The following is a 15524-nucleotide window of genomic DNA, read 5'->3' as shown; positions in this document are numbered from 1 at the left end:
TAAGAAGGCTAAATTCCTGTGCCAAGTTCTTGTCAAATTTTACTGCACTGCTACATAAAATATAGTTTATTTAACATTTTGTGATTGTTACCACTGTTTGTAATACTGATTGCTTTGCAGCAGAAGGGAACTACAAACTTCACACAACCCTGTTATAATATTATGATTAAATTTACCTTGTGCCTTGTAATATCATTATGCCCAGCACTCAGCAACTGTTACAGTCAGTGGTACCGCTCTCCCTCTCCTTGGTGTTTCTGCTGTGTTTCTCCCTCTCCTTGGTGTTTCTGTTTTGTTTTCCCCTTTCTGTCTTCTCTGTGTCTGTGCATATGTGTGTGTCTGGGCATGGCGCTCCAGCTGTCCTCTGACCAATCTTCTCTGCACCTGTGATCACCTGTACACCTGAGGCTCATTCCCATAATCAAGCTCCCTGCATTTAAAGCGCAGTCCTTAACTCCAGCCTTTACCAGATTGTTATCAATCGTGGTATTGCATTGTGGCGCCTACCAAACTAGCGAGTGATTTTTGCTTCTCTGAGACATTTTTGGTTTTGATCGTAATTTTTTTTGTCTATGCTCCAGATTCTCGCCACCCTTGGAGAACTGTGCCTCCCTGCCTTGGTTCCTTTTCCAGTGTGCTCAGCTTCTTGCACAGCTCTCGCCATTTTCCAACCTCGCAGAAGAACTAGAAGCAAGACTCTGTATTTTGCACGTTCTTAGCTGTTGTCAAGAAATTGGACAGCAACTTTTTACTTCCTCTCCCTGTCCGTGTTTTGCACTTAGGTCCTAGAATTCCTTACGCTACAACAAAGACACTGTAATTGTTTTTGACTTGTATCAGCTATATCTAATGGGCAGTCAAGAAAGCTCACACAGGCTTTCAACATCAACAAAAGCACAACTAACAAATGCGTATCTTGAAACCTGAAGATCTGCCTTGAACTTACAAGTACATTCCTGGTTATAAAGCTGAAGGCTGCGGCCAGCTTAATACTTTCCACTCTGAGATAGAAGAAATCAATCAGATTATGAATATATCACACAATTCAAGACGTAGAGATACTGTAGAGTAGGTATGCTATTATATGCTGCCAAAAAGGTTTTTGCATTGGAGTAGTCTCTACATAGTAATGTAAATGACAAATGGTCCCAGCAGATTTCCCTCTTGTCTTTTTTTTAAAATAATGTTGTGTATATAAGATATTTTGTTCTGATACACACGTTGAATTTTTTCGACACTCTCATGGCTAACAAGGAAACAAAAGGACAGCAAAATCAGAGATCTGTATTTCTATGCCTTAGAGCTGTGTAACAGGAGCTTTTGTGTGATCGGTTGAGGAATTTCAAGGATTCTTTTTGATTACCCAACTGCAGGTCTGAGAGGAAGCGATCAGAGCTCACAGTCCCAACAGCACATAGGAGCTGCTTGAAACGCCAGGAGCTGCTAGTTCTTACTCCGGTGTACAGACAAAGGGGTAAAAGGTAAGAACAAAGCAGAACTTGATCATGGCCCCCATCATTAAAGCTCATTTAGACATTTGACTCAAAATTTATAGCTTTTTATAGACCATATCATTCTAGTTTTCTAATTTGAAAAGGAGTCAGAAAAATTAAATTTCTTTAAGAGTATTATACCAAAAATAAAACAACAAAAAAAAATCTAGACGGTAGAACAAAAATCCTAAGGGATTTTCCTTCCAGCTACCCAAAACACAGCCCTGTTTGATGTGTGAAATATGATGAAACTAGTGTTATCTTTCAAATCAATGCATTAATTAATACATAACAGCAAAAATAGAAAGTGATAGAAACCTCAGTGATTTTATTTCAGTGTAGTTTGAACCGCAGTTGCTGTGGCTGGGGGTTAATGTTCACCCAGTGTGAAATATCATGAGCCATATCCAGATTTATGTAAACAATCAGGGTAAGAGCTTAATTATGCGGCCAGAATGCCTAGACTTTATGGAACTAAGTAAATCAACATAGATGACTGAAAAAGAACCTATCCAGCTGTACCATGAATTCCTTCTTTACTCCTCATTTCCCCTGTTTGTTTTCCTGTCTTGTATCATGTCATATCTCTCTCTCTTCATAGACAGAGGGCTGTCTGTTTCCTGATATGTGAGGCAGCACATGTCCAACAAGAGGTGGGTCCAACTGAAATGACTCCTGAAATATCCATCAGCATAAATTACATCTTTGGTAGTGCTGATTCCCTCTTTTGGGCTAATGAAGTTATATGCCCCTGCACAACTACCAAGACGCCTGCTAATGTCTTTTAATTTGCAAAGATAATTGCAACACGGTTCCACTTAAAAATCTATACATGCCAGGAAATGGAGCTAAAACCGACCAATCCACATGGGTAATTGTTTCTCCCTTAGATTCTCTAATGTATAGCTGCATATCAAGGGTCTAATGACACCAATCAAATGATATATGCACTAATGAAGCAGTCAGGGTTGACATGGCATGTGCAAAGGTTATAAAATAAGGATTTGTGCAACTATTTATGAATACTAATCTGCTTATCATTGTTTCTATCTAGCACCTTGTTTAGGAAATGCCAACATTTGCATTTGGTGCCTAAAGGTGCTAGAAAACCAGGCTAGGCTATGCCCCAACATTTGCAAGAAGCCAATGTAGCACAGACTGAGAACAGAACATGTTGTGCGTGTTGTTATCTTAAGGTTAGAGGCACACAGATGCACGCATGCTCACTCATATGCATTCAGGGCGAGTAAGAGAAACAATAGAGGAGCAGGCTGTAGGAGACTTGGTGGCAAGGAAAGTCTAGACATAATGAGTTTAATAACGTACAATGTTCATTAAAACATAGCTCACAGCCTCTCCGGAGGTGTCACTCCTGTCAGATTAGTGGTGCTGAGAGATGGCTGGTGCTGAGTGGAAGCAGCCCATATGGTCTGTCTGCTTGACAACACTGTGACCCACAACAGATGTGCTGTTTTTCCTCTCCCCTGATGTTAGGATCAGCTTCTTTGTCACACCTGTGCTTTCTCCCAAGCCACACAATAACATCAACAAATGAGACTGCTGGATTTGCCCTCTGAGTCAACAAAGGATTCTGGGCAGCCACAAAATACATTTTGACTTTATTAGGAAGACTGGCTTCCTTTTGGGCATTATTAGAACAGTGGTAACCTAAAGACAAAGATTAATTATTCCTGTGTGATGTTTGCATGCTAATGTCCAGGATGTGACTTTGGACTGTTTTTTAAAACCAGGATGTGGATGTCACTATTTGTGGATGTCACTATCCCCATCTCCTAGAAATTAGATCCATAGAATAACTAATTTGTTATGCTGAATAATTCACTGGTAATTTATTTTCTAGTCAAAAAGCAGTGTGTGTGTGTGTGTGGTGTGTGTGTGTGTGTGGTACGGTTGTCACAAAGAGATAATTGTGACTACCATTGTGCCAGGCAGTGTAAAGTGTTTGTAAAATGTTCCTGCTTAGTGTATACATTTCAAAACAAGTACTGGCAAATTATTAGTATGAGTGTAATTTATAGGCGACAAGGTTACTATTTAGACCTGTTCTCTGGTTGTCCAGATAGTTGGCCTTCCAACGAAAATGTTACTTTGTCACCAAGACATTTTATGGGTAGATTTTGCTTTTTAACTATGTGTGAGTGGCAATTTATAGGGTTATCCAGCCACTTCTGCCAACACTATATGAAATATGCATAAGCTGTCTGGATAGCTGGACGGAAAGCAATTTCTTCAGAACATATAAAGCGCCAATGATCAGTTGCAATATGGACACTCCCATGACAAATGCTATTCTGCTTTCTAGCAGCCATAAAGCTTGTAAATTAGGTCATGTACTACATATGAATGCTACATCTCATTATTAAACCTCCCATCAGGCAATGTCATTTATCCCCTCATACATATGTGCATCACAGGTATTAAAGAAAATTTGTCAATGTGAAGCATGACACACAGCAGTGATACTAGAGCCGCCAATATTTGTCAGACGTGTATATACTGGAGGTCTGTACATGTCTACTTTTTATGCATGTAACTGTCTATCTTAAGTAGCAGCTGTCTGCTCTCGCTAATCCTTCTGCTTGATTTAAATGTCAATACCTCCTTCATATGTGCACAAGCATAAATCTGTATGGGCAGAGTGGGTGGTAGTGACATCACGGGGGGGGCAAGGGGTGAACGGATCTCGACAGGCGCTCACTACAGCAAAGGATGCTCCAGTAGACCAGTGGCAGTAACAGCAAGGTGCAAAGACGTTAATGCATGTCCCCTGGTGCCATCTGGAAGAAGCAGGGTACCTATGTATTTATCACCTGAAGGTTCATTCACCATCCTCAATTACACACCCATCTTTGGTGGTCTCTCACCGGATGAAACCTTGAACGAGATGCCCGTGAACTTGATGTTGACTGCATGAGAGGCCTGCTAGCATGGTTTATCAATAAATAGGGGAAACTAGAAACTAGGATGAATAATGGATGACCTAGGGTGAAAACACATAGATTAATGTGAGGTGGAGGAGGGAGGGTGCCAGGGAGGATGCAACTCTATTGGGGTGTTGCCCTGTGAAGTGGCTAGAGGGCTGAGATTCATGATGTCTTGTTAGAAGTGTGCAGACAAATGATTGTTTCCCTGTGCATGTGGGACATACTTTTTGGGCTAGCTCACATTCAGCAGAGAAACAGGAAACATGGGCGCTCTTCTGTCATTTCCTCACTGCAGAGATGTAATTTCTGGGATCACTTAAATATTTGAAGTCCAGATGTGATGAGATCAGAACTCTGCTGCCCGGCTCCAATCTTGAATTTTTTGTGTCTTAGTGAAACATAATTGCAGGATTAAGTATGATAGACGTCCCTGGATATAAGTGTTTTAAAAATGAGAGAGCTGTGGGTAGAGGAGGGGGGGGGGAGTGCTGGGGGGGGGGGAGTGCTGCTCACAGACTCGTGTCAGAGTTTGGTCCTCAGTCCTCATCCTCAGCCCTCTGTATAACTCTTTCTTTCTGACCTGTCTCTCATGCCATGTTCTTTCACTCCACTCTCCAGACTTGCCATCCCATTTCTCTTGTCCCCATGCATGGAATTCAGTATTCTGTTAGTGTATATCCCCTCCCCCTCCCCCCTCCGGGGTTTTGCTGTAATGTTCTGTGAGAATCTAGAAGAATTGTTTTAAAAGCTTCAAACGCAATTGTGAGGCGCTTGTCCTTGGAGATTGTATTGTAAATGGTTGAACAAACACTGTAGAGAAAAAAAACAAACATTGATTTTACATCAAAATTTGATTTCCATCATGTGATTGACGGGCTCACTCGCCTAACCAGGAATACTCAAACACAAATAGATTTAGTATTTGCAAAACAGAAACAACAGAAAGATAATTTTGTGGTGATATGATACTAATTGTAAGAAAACTTGCAAAGAAATGTCTAGTATCAAGTATTCCTGAATTTGAAAATGAATAAATGAGTTAGCTGGGAGGAGATTCTACAACATTAAATTAACGCTGTAATGATGTCCAGCATTTGACATATTGTGGACAAGTTTATTAAACAATGCTAAAAGCCACAGAGAAAAATACAGTGGCTAAGTGACACCGGACATCAGTTAATGAAGCAAAGAGATTATGCCCTAAAGACCTTCTGTCACAGTTTGTCAAACGAGGAAAGAGGAACTGAAGGGAGTAGACACAGACACCGAGGTAGAGCAGGTTCAGTTCAACGGTTTTAATAATGAAATAAGAGTCCACTGGCTTACAGCAAGGTGAGGCGGGCAAAGGTCCAAACCAAGCAGACAGTCCAAAGGCAAACAAACCCAAAACAGAGCAGGCGATAAACAAAAGGGTAAGTGTCCCGGGAGCTTAAACAATGGAGCTGGTGATCTTAGGCAGATGGCCAGAGGGCTGGACAGGGGCGGAGCAGGAGTCCTCAGGTGGACGACCTTGGGTCAGAAGAAAAGTGGAGTGGCGGCAAAGGTGGTTCCCTTTAGGAGGCCGGCAAGTAAGGCAGAACCCCTCTGGAGGTCGAGCTGGAGGCAGGCAGCAAAGGCAGGACCCCTTTGAAGGCTGGACATGGAAATCAGGACCAGAGTCTGGTGGCTACAGTGCAGTAGCAGTGCAGTAACAGTGCAGTAACCAGAGACCAGCAGCTGGAAATCTGAGCAGGATACCAGTGACAGGGAACCAGGAGCAAGTGTCTGCTGGGCCAACAATGAGGAGCAGGGAGTAGGTGCTGGCAGGACTACCAACTAGAAGCAAGGAGCAGGAGTCCGCCTGGAAACCGGACAGGACTGGTGGTACTTCTGTGGTACTGGGCAACTGAGTCTCTGGGGCACTGGCCAGTAAACCGTAAATTACAAAATCTTAATTTCAAAACTGTTCAGTTTGTCAAAATAGTCACTGTCTTGGTTTGACTCATATTTAAAGGTTTGTGAACAGTGTTTCCTAACGTGATTATTTGATTAATAACGTCAAGTCTTTTTTTATCTTTTTCTTTTTTTTTTAACAAAATTGAAACTTAATTGAATTGTCTAGGGTCCCATCCTTTTCAGATTGTATATTTAGTGACCTTTCAGAAATATGCCCTAGTACAGATGTTCAGATTTATGCTACGACATTCATGTATCTAGCAAAAACTGTGAAGCTAACCAAAATCAGATTGGCTTGATCCCTCCTGTTTGACCACTAAGAAAACAAAATATATCTCTTTTTTTACCATTAAAAAGCTACCTGCAACAGAATCTTTGATCAAGTAACAGAAATACTAAGGGATCATTTTAGATTCTCAGTTAAATTTTAAAAGATATTTGAGTAAAGTGGCAATTGTCAATTTCCATTCTGCAAAACATCTTTTGCTCAGATAGCTTTTTCTGTGACAGGAGCAAGTCCTGGAACTTGAAATTTGCAGCAAACTTTTAAGAGATCTGCCAATTCCTGTACTCATGTCTAGTTTTTAAACTTAGCTTTCTTTAAGTAAATGTGCTTTAATGTATTTTGCTGTGTGCAGTTTACATGTTTACCTCGCTGTTTTAATCTTTTATTTTCATTAAAGCCGTTCTAGGGACAAGAGTTGCATGCTAGCATCCGCTATAAACACTATGATGCTTTCAGTCTGTCTATGTATACTGTATCTGTTTCTATCAAATAAACCATAAGTAATTTTCCTCTTCCTCACAGGTGGTCTATTGTTTGAGAAGGGAATAGGAGCGAGCTGTGTTTGTTTGAAGTATTATTTTTCATCAAAGTATCTCATAACATATTCTCCACCCTCAGTTTGATGTGCCAAGTTTATAGCAGTCTGCTGGATCTTGTAAGGATTATCACTCACTATGCCACATTGAAAGTAAGGAATAAATACCAATTAGTGTGTTTTTTGAGGAGAGACCATACTTAGAGGGTGGTTTCCAAATCAATAACCTTGTTAACTGAGCAACAGCAGCGCAGTGTTGCACCTCTCTGCGCTTGGAATTAGAGATTGGTAGCATACGTGCAATCATGATGGAGAAAATAAAAAGACAAAAATCTCTTCAGGCCATGACATTGATTAACCATGTCATGTTGTGGATGAAAGCGAGGCCGACACATGGAATAAATGTAAATTAGCAGATTTCACTGGGGGGAAATTATGTAGAAAAGTGCCTTTAAAACATCTGAAGCAGAGTTTGTTGTTGCAGACCTTTTGCAGTCCCTCCCTGTGGATAATAACATTAACACAAGTTAAAATGTCACACAAAGGGGGAGTTCTGGTGGCTCAGTGGTCTCAGGCACAAACTATAATCACGTAACTGCAAAATCCTGGGCATGAATCCAGCCAAGGACCTTAATCACGGGTCATCTTGCTCTCTTTTCAAATATTTCCCATTGATCTTATCTGATAATCATCTAAGAAAGGCAAAAACACATCTAACTATTTTCTAATTTAGACTTTTTCCTATGCATTGGCTAAGGGGATAACAAAATTAAAGGTAAAAGAAGTAGCCTACTCAAATAATTTACTTATGGAGAAATGATGGTTTCTTACAACCCGGGTCTCATTTTCATTGCTTTGGCCACCACACTGTCATTATATTAACCAGTGTGCCCTATAAGTAGTGAGGCAGAGAATCCAGTATGAGATTAGGGTGGCGGATAGGCAAGGAGATCAGACTTTCATACAAGAGATTGGAATTTGCATCCCGTCATCATTCTGCAAATAATGTTGTCACAAAGTTGCAATTTACTTTGCCGCAATCTTCCCCTTACCATATAACCTGACCCAACATGTCTTATTTGCTTACCCTTACTGTAACTAAACCATATTATTTTTGCCATAACCACCTTTGTTCTCTAACCTTAAGCAAACCGTACTTGCCGTTACATACTTACTGTTTAAACATAACCCGATGCTAGCCTATACATGTAATCAGATATACATTTTAGTTTTGCCCAAGGACACTAAAATATGTTGACAGGAGGAGCTGGAGATCTACCAACCCTGTGATCAGTGAACAACCCACTCTAGCTCCTGGTCCACAGCTGTAAGTGTTTGGACCCCATCAGCCGAAGGGGGCAATAAACCAATTCAATCTTGGTATCTTGGTTGTGAACAGGTAAGGATGAAATCTAGCTTTCATCTGAAGTGATTTCAAATTGTATGCTTCTGAGAACAGGTTTCAAGGATGAGGACAAAGTGGTTGGTTTAGCAAATTCACATGTGGTTTATGTCCAATAAACAGCAGCACACAGCCCCTTAATGGGACGCATCCAGGACTGTCCTCCATTTTGAGGATAAAAAGTGAATAACTGGCCAAAGCTTTACCCGAAATGTCTGTAAACATATATCACAGTTTGCTGAACGACCTCCTGGTTCAAGTTTGACCAACCATACTTGCAATGAGGAACATTTAAGGCGTGCTGACTTTCTGTTATAAAGTGGAAATAATCAGTTGGCTTGTTAACACCTATTTGGTGTGTATTTTCAAAACTGATGGTAATGAGGGCCAAAACCTACAAATTAAGTATTCTGCCATACAGAAAACTGCAGAAAAGAGGAGATGAAAACATAAAAAGGAGAAAAGGCCAGACAGCAGCAGACGATGTTGCAGAAAACCTTCCAGGTTACCTTGAAAGGCAGGCTGGAATATAGCAAACACAAAGTAAAGATGGAGCGGAAACATCCTGACAACATAAGTATAAGGCTAAGAGCGTTCTTTGGCTGTCAGCAGCAGCTTGATATACAATGTGCTCTATTAGCCGAGCAGCTTGCAATCAAGGAGGAGTGTGTGATTGGGAATAAAACTCTGAGAATGGAAAGTAGATCAAATCAGGCAAGAAAATACGGAGAGCTGCAGCTGGATGAGATGTTAGCGTAAATGACACATCAATCACTGTCTATTCCCGCATTCTTGATCCCGTTACATAGGATCCTCGGTGGGAGCTGTACTAGTCTAAGTCCACTAATTAAACTATGATTAGGTTCCACTAATCAAACTTCTTACGATTCCTAGATGTTCAGCAAAGTCAATTACATCATATATGAAGTTGACTTTCTCATTACATTTTTTTCCCCTTGCAGTTGTTAAATTAAAGCAAGAGCTGAGTGCATTCAGTCTGGCTTAATCAAGTGGGAACTACCAAAGCCCCGTGACTCTGCAGAAGGCAATCTCCCTGAGCCTCTCAGCCTATTGCTATGAGCCATGGCTTCATCAGGCTTATGAGCACTGTGTCATATCTGCATTACAGCTGATGGAGGTAGCAGCACCACTCTGAAAATACCCCTGCTGTCTGACTAATGAACTAAGTATGGTCCAATCCACAAACTCCACTAATGGTGCAGAAAACAAGTGGAAAAGACATCTTGGTGCTTCCCACGACCATAACGTATCTTCAGCTTTATGAATGATTTAAAATAGCATCTGTAGATGCGCATCAGCTGTCAGGAGATGAAAGCCTTGATTGGCTCACAAGACTTGATGAGAGACCGTAGTAGCTTGGTGTTCTGGGACAGAGAATAGAGGCAAGCATGGAGACCAGCTGTCGCACTTACTGCCGGCACCACAGTGCGTGGCGATAGGGGGCCCGGGGCACAGAAGGATGCTGTGACAAGAGTAGGAAGGAATCCAGCGTCTCAACCACTGTGCTCAGCATTCCCCGGGTCTTCTGTGCTCAGGATATTTTATATCCGCTTTCAAATAACCCAAAATCGATAAGGTTTCAATCTTGCTTTATCAGACCAGGCCTGGGAGGGCTTTTTTTCCTCTATCATAATCTGGACACTTCAAAAGATAGGGGAGGAGCTCTCGCCTCACATTTTCTCAATAACTGTGCCAAAGCGCTGTCGGTTTGATGTGCACTAACTCAGCTTCTCAAAGGGTTATGAGCTGTGCCCTACATTTCTGTGCTTGGACTTCATGGGGCGTAAAGGCAAGGGCTGTCATATTCCATTATTGACATGTGTGCATCATACACATGCCTGTACATGCTGGTATACCAATAAAGACTGCATTCACTCTGTCAAGAAACATGTCCTTGATTTTAGATTTTTGACATTTGACATTGATTTAATGATTTCTACTAGGTGTGAAGACAGCTAACCTGTGATGGGGATGCATTATATTGACTTTTGGTTTGTACCAATTTCTACAGTAAAAATACATATTGCATCCAAAGGTGCTTACACATTTTCAAGACATTTTATCTGAATTTTATATCCAAACTTTGGTGTGTTTCCTGCTGCAAAAAAGAGCGTAACCAATGCACTTGAGGGTTTAGTTGCCACAACCACAGCTCAGAAAATCTTCTAGTGACAAATGGTGAGAAGTTGCAAATGCTTTGCAATCCGATTTTTAAAATTTTGTCATAATAAAAATGAATTCACCAATAAATCCTCTGACATATTTATATAGAAATATGAATACTGTAAAGAATTAGCAGTTCCGATCTTCATAAAATGTGGAACACTTATAATCTATCTGGTGATGATAAGAAAACTTATCCACATGAGAAAATTGTCATATACGCAGATGCAGCAAAGTCAATCACCTGCCTTGAGTAGTATTTAGGAGGATGTCTCAGGTTGAATCAAAGGTTGAAGGTAAAATGGGTTCAACCACGCATATATATATACATATGAGATCTTCTCCACATTGCTGTCAGTTCATATTGGTATCAGATGCATCCTAGAATAGACGGAACAGTGATCCAAAAACATCAGATATAAGCAGCGATTCAGAACTGAGCATGAAGGTCTGTGGTATGAATGTAGCCAAACACACCCACTCAGTCACATACAAATTCAGTTTTATTCCATTGAGCCTCTCTGCTCATCTTGCCGGCAGCCCCCAACGCTGCCGCTGGTTAAGAAGAAGGGAGATGAATAGTATGGCTGATGCGTGGCACAGCCCAGGAGAGGCTATAAAAAAAGCTATCTGACATAAAACGTGAAATGGAAAGTTCAGCCTTTTCCTGTGTGTGTGTGTGTGTGTGTGTGATCAAAGGGCAATGGTAAACCAGTATCATGTGGCCCCACCACAAGGGTTTCTGTGAGGTCAAGTCATTACAGTGTCTCATGGACATCCAGTTGTACTTCGCTAAAAGTCTGTACATGGGATGAAATATGACACTTCAAAGATGGAAACTAGTAGGGGAAGCTACATATCAAGTAAACATATTTATGGTACACAGTACACAAGCCAAGCTATGTTGAAAAAAATATCTGAGGATAAAAACATGCAGTCTCAGGAGATTATATCTTTTGAATTTATCTTTTGAGTTTAAAACATGCACCAGCTCTAGGATGTTAGCAGTTAGCAGTGTCTTCATAAAGAGAGCAGCTGTAGTTATGTATGTAGTCACGACGTCATATTTGGGCTCGCTGCTGTTCCACCAGCTTCTGCAACTCACTGCAATCAACTGTTCAACACTTCTTCCATCAGTCTTTCTGAAAAAAGAAATGTTTTACTGGGGTTTACTTTCCTTATTCAAGACAAATCGACATCCACTATTGCACTTGATATTAAAAGTTTAAACTTTTATGATTTATTTATGTAAATTTGCCAACGTGGCAGTGTCCATATCTACAATATCCACCAACAATTTTGGTCTCATTGGAAATGGTGTTCATTAAAGACCATTTAAAACAAAAATAGTGAATAAACAGCGATATCAGATTGTTTAAAAACAAATACATCTCAGAATATAGTTCAATAATATTTCAAGTTTTTGTTATTATTGTTTTGTTATTACAAATGTCAACGGGACTTTGACAGGAAGGAAATTATTAAAATATACATGGACACTTCTCAAACTTCTGCTGCAGCACTTTCTACTTGTCCTTTCATCATGTGCTAAGTGGGTTCCAATTCTTACTACTTAACTAAAACATGGCTAAATACATTACAGATCTACAGAACTTTGAGGAGTTTTTGGGCAATGGCCGTTTGGAACATGGTCATCAAGCAGATGGAAAGTGGAGAAGTGGATTATGCTACAGAGCGGTTTAGTAAGTCCATTTCGTTTGTCCCTTGTGAAAACACCAAATAAATCCATTGTGACTCACAGGATGCTGTGACCACAAGCTCTGTTATTTATGAGCAGGAAAACTAAACCTAAACACAGCCACCTTTTAAACCAGGAGGTCAGTGTTTGATACTTTGAAGACAGAATTTAGGTGGATAATCTCATTAAATAAATGCAGTGTTCAAAATACTAATTTGTATCTCTAACAAGACACAGGCTATCCTATGGTGGAGTCTATTCTTAAAATACACCTCTGTCCACAGTGCTTCAATTTTATTTCAGTTGGATTAGCAAATTTTAGCATTTGCACTTGCACTGTTTTGGCTTAAGCTGATGTCCCTAAGTAGATACTATTAAAGTTGTTAAATGCTACATTAAATCACAGGGCATAGATGCTTAAAAAATATATGTATGCAATAGCAAAGGTTAAAGCTAAGGTAGGCAACACTGAATGGACTAGCAAGAGACAGTTGGGCCCAATCCCAATGTCCCCCCTGAACCCTAAGCCCTGAACCCTCACAGACTTTACTGACGTCACTTGGAAAGTGATTGAGTGCAAGAGGCTACAAAGGCTCAAAATGTTTTAAACAGGAATGGGACAGCACTTTGCCACTTTATCACGTTACCTTGACGATGCTGAAACAGGTTGCACACTTTTTATTTTATGTGTTTGCCTGATTTTTAAGTCCTGCAAGCTCTCGTCCTACAGAGTGGAGGTGAGGTCAATATATATTTGTCAATAATCAATACACAATTGTTGGTCAAAACAGCATCATTAAGCAAATACTAAAATAAATAGTTTGTAATAAGCTGATTGCATTCATCTAAGTTAAGAAAACTTTCAACAATGTTAACATCCGCGTTAGTGTCGATGCTTGTTTGTTGTTGTAAAGCGGATTTGCCGTGATAGTTGCCTCGCCTTCGGGCTTCCCCCGTTAACCCCTGTGTTTCATGTCATACCGCTATGAACTGTGGGCAATTCCCTCAGCCAAAGTCTGCAGAAAAAGGCTCTAAAAAGGCCTAGTAACTAGTAACTAGAGACGATATGACAGTGGCACAGCCCTAAGCCCTCATGGACTTCCCGGGAACGCGCCTCAAAGTCTGTGAGTCTGTGAGGGTAGACATTGGGATTAGGCCATAGATTTCAAAAGTATCCCATTGAAAATATGAAAAACATTTACATGTGCAGTGAGTGCACAGGTAGACTATGCTCAGGTAGCTATGTAGACAGGCAGGTGGACCAGCTGTGCTTGTTACAGTAGTGCGACAGCTACAAACAGCCATTTAACAGCCATTAGTTGTACACTGAATAGCGAAGGTTCCCCCAATAACCTTGGTATGGTAATGTGAAAAACACAAAGCCTGGGCTGGTGGAATATATTGTAAAGACCTGAAAATGAGCTCTGTGCTCTTATCTGAAGATCAGCTGCTCCAATGCCAGATTTTTATTCAGCAAAATTGGGCCTCAAATATCTTCTTGTCACCGTTGTCAATCCATTGTTGTTGATCTTACTATGTTGTCTGTGTGACACACATTGCTAAGCACATTCATTCATTCAAACTAACACCATTCCCACCATTAGCTCATATTTGAGCCCTTGTTACATGTGTTTCTGAGATTCTGTCTTTGATAGAGTTTGGTCACCAAAAAATGTATGCTTTCCCATGTGTGGGATCTTATTAAAATGAATAGTAATAATCCTCTGACTTGGGCAATGTCTGTCATTTCCTCTACTTCAAGGGCATCAGGGTGTTATTAGGATCCACTTTAGAAAAATCTGACTTGATTGCCCTGCAGCAAAACTTGCTATGATGACCAGAAAACACTACTGCATGTGCCTTATGTAACAAGATTGAGCAATGTTAAAAATAGAAATGTAAAATATTTTAATACCCCACTTGGTAGATGGTTTCTCTCACATGTTAATAGGTCACCGCTTGGACATGGTGATCTGGAGTGATCTCCCTTGAAATAGCAAACACAAAAAAACTAACTAGACAACTTTGAAGGACATTTTAGCTTTGTAGGATATCTCAAAAGCAATCAATGCAAACACTGTTTCAGGGTGGGGATGTACAAGGTTAGCCAAGGCTGGAGGAGAACAGTGATGCTACCTGTCAACTTTATGATGCAGTCCCTCAGGGGTTGCCCACTGATGTAATGTGAATAAACAGGTGAATGACAGCAGGGAAGAGAAAAAAAAGTGTCAACTTGATCAGCTGTCTGCCGCTGTCAGAGCAAGATTTTCGTGAAAGTTGAGGTTGTTCCATCTATGACCTTTGCGAGTGTCGGCATGTGACCGTGGCTGTTGAGCAGTGTGCTGTGATTTGCACTAAAAAGACGCTCTTCCTTTTGAAGTGCCAGACACAAGACCAGGCAACTGTAACTGTAAAGGTTTCAAACATGAACCCAGTTTACCCAGCAGCCCACAATTCTGACTCTGACTCCAATGCAATTTCACCTCAACAGCCTTGAATTGTTACTATAATGGTGCTACCTTTGTCCTCTCGGGAAGCAGAGTAGTCAACTGTGTGGAATGTGATCTAGCACTCAAAACGCTTTTTTCCCTCAATTTCAAATTGAGCGTTTCATTTCAAAATGTGGTGGTATTGTAAATGGTCATTTGGCACACTTTGTGATATTTCTCCATTATAAGACTTGCATTGGTATTGCACGCAGCCTGCTGATGGGCTTTTACATCTTCTAATAGAATTACTTCTGTTACCAAAAACTGTTTTGTGTGCCTGCCAGTCACTGGAAAGTCTGGACAGGCATTACAGGCCTGATGAAAGATATATTCAACAGCATTTGTATTGTATACTGTAAGTCTGTTTAACTTCCATGGCTCCATTATGTTGTTATTACTGCAGCAGGATTATTTCCTTCTACAGTTGTCTCAGTTAATTTACATACAAAAGAACTGGTCCCCTGAGAAACAGCAGAAACAAGCTGTTATTGTACAGACACGGCCATAACATTCATTTTGTTCAGGAGCTCTGTAGCACTGAACCCTATTGTTTTGC

General features: G+C 40.6%; 1 long non-coding RNA gene across 2 annotated transcripts; it reads left to right on the top strand.

The window, feature by feature from the left end:
- The first annotated feature begins 498 nt into the window (after nt 1-498).
- On the top strand, nt 499-4859 carry LOC123956991. 2 transcript variants are annotated; one of them, XR_006821690.1, is made up of 4 exons: nt 499-816; nt 1374-1481; nt 2095-2146; nt 2988-4859. It is a non-coding gene; the product is annotated as an uncharacterized LOC123956991 (long non-coding RNA). The 2 variants fall into 2 exon arrangements; XR_006821689.1 differs by having other exon boundaries at nt 2095-4859.
- The last annotated feature ends 10665 nt before the right edge of the window (nt 4860-15524 follow it).

This window comes from Micropterus dolomieu, linkage group LG18 (assembly GCF_021292245.1).
Source record: "Micropterus dolomieu isolate WLL.071019.BEF.003 ecotype Adirondacks linkage group LG18, ASM2129224v1, whole genome shotgun sequence".
NCBI lineage: Eukaryota > Metazoa > Chordata > Actinopteri > Centrarchiformes > Centrarchidae > Micropterus > Micropterus dolomieu.
The sequence above is the reverse complement of the archived record's forward strand: the minus strand, read 5'-3'. Positions and strand labels throughout refer to the sequence as shown.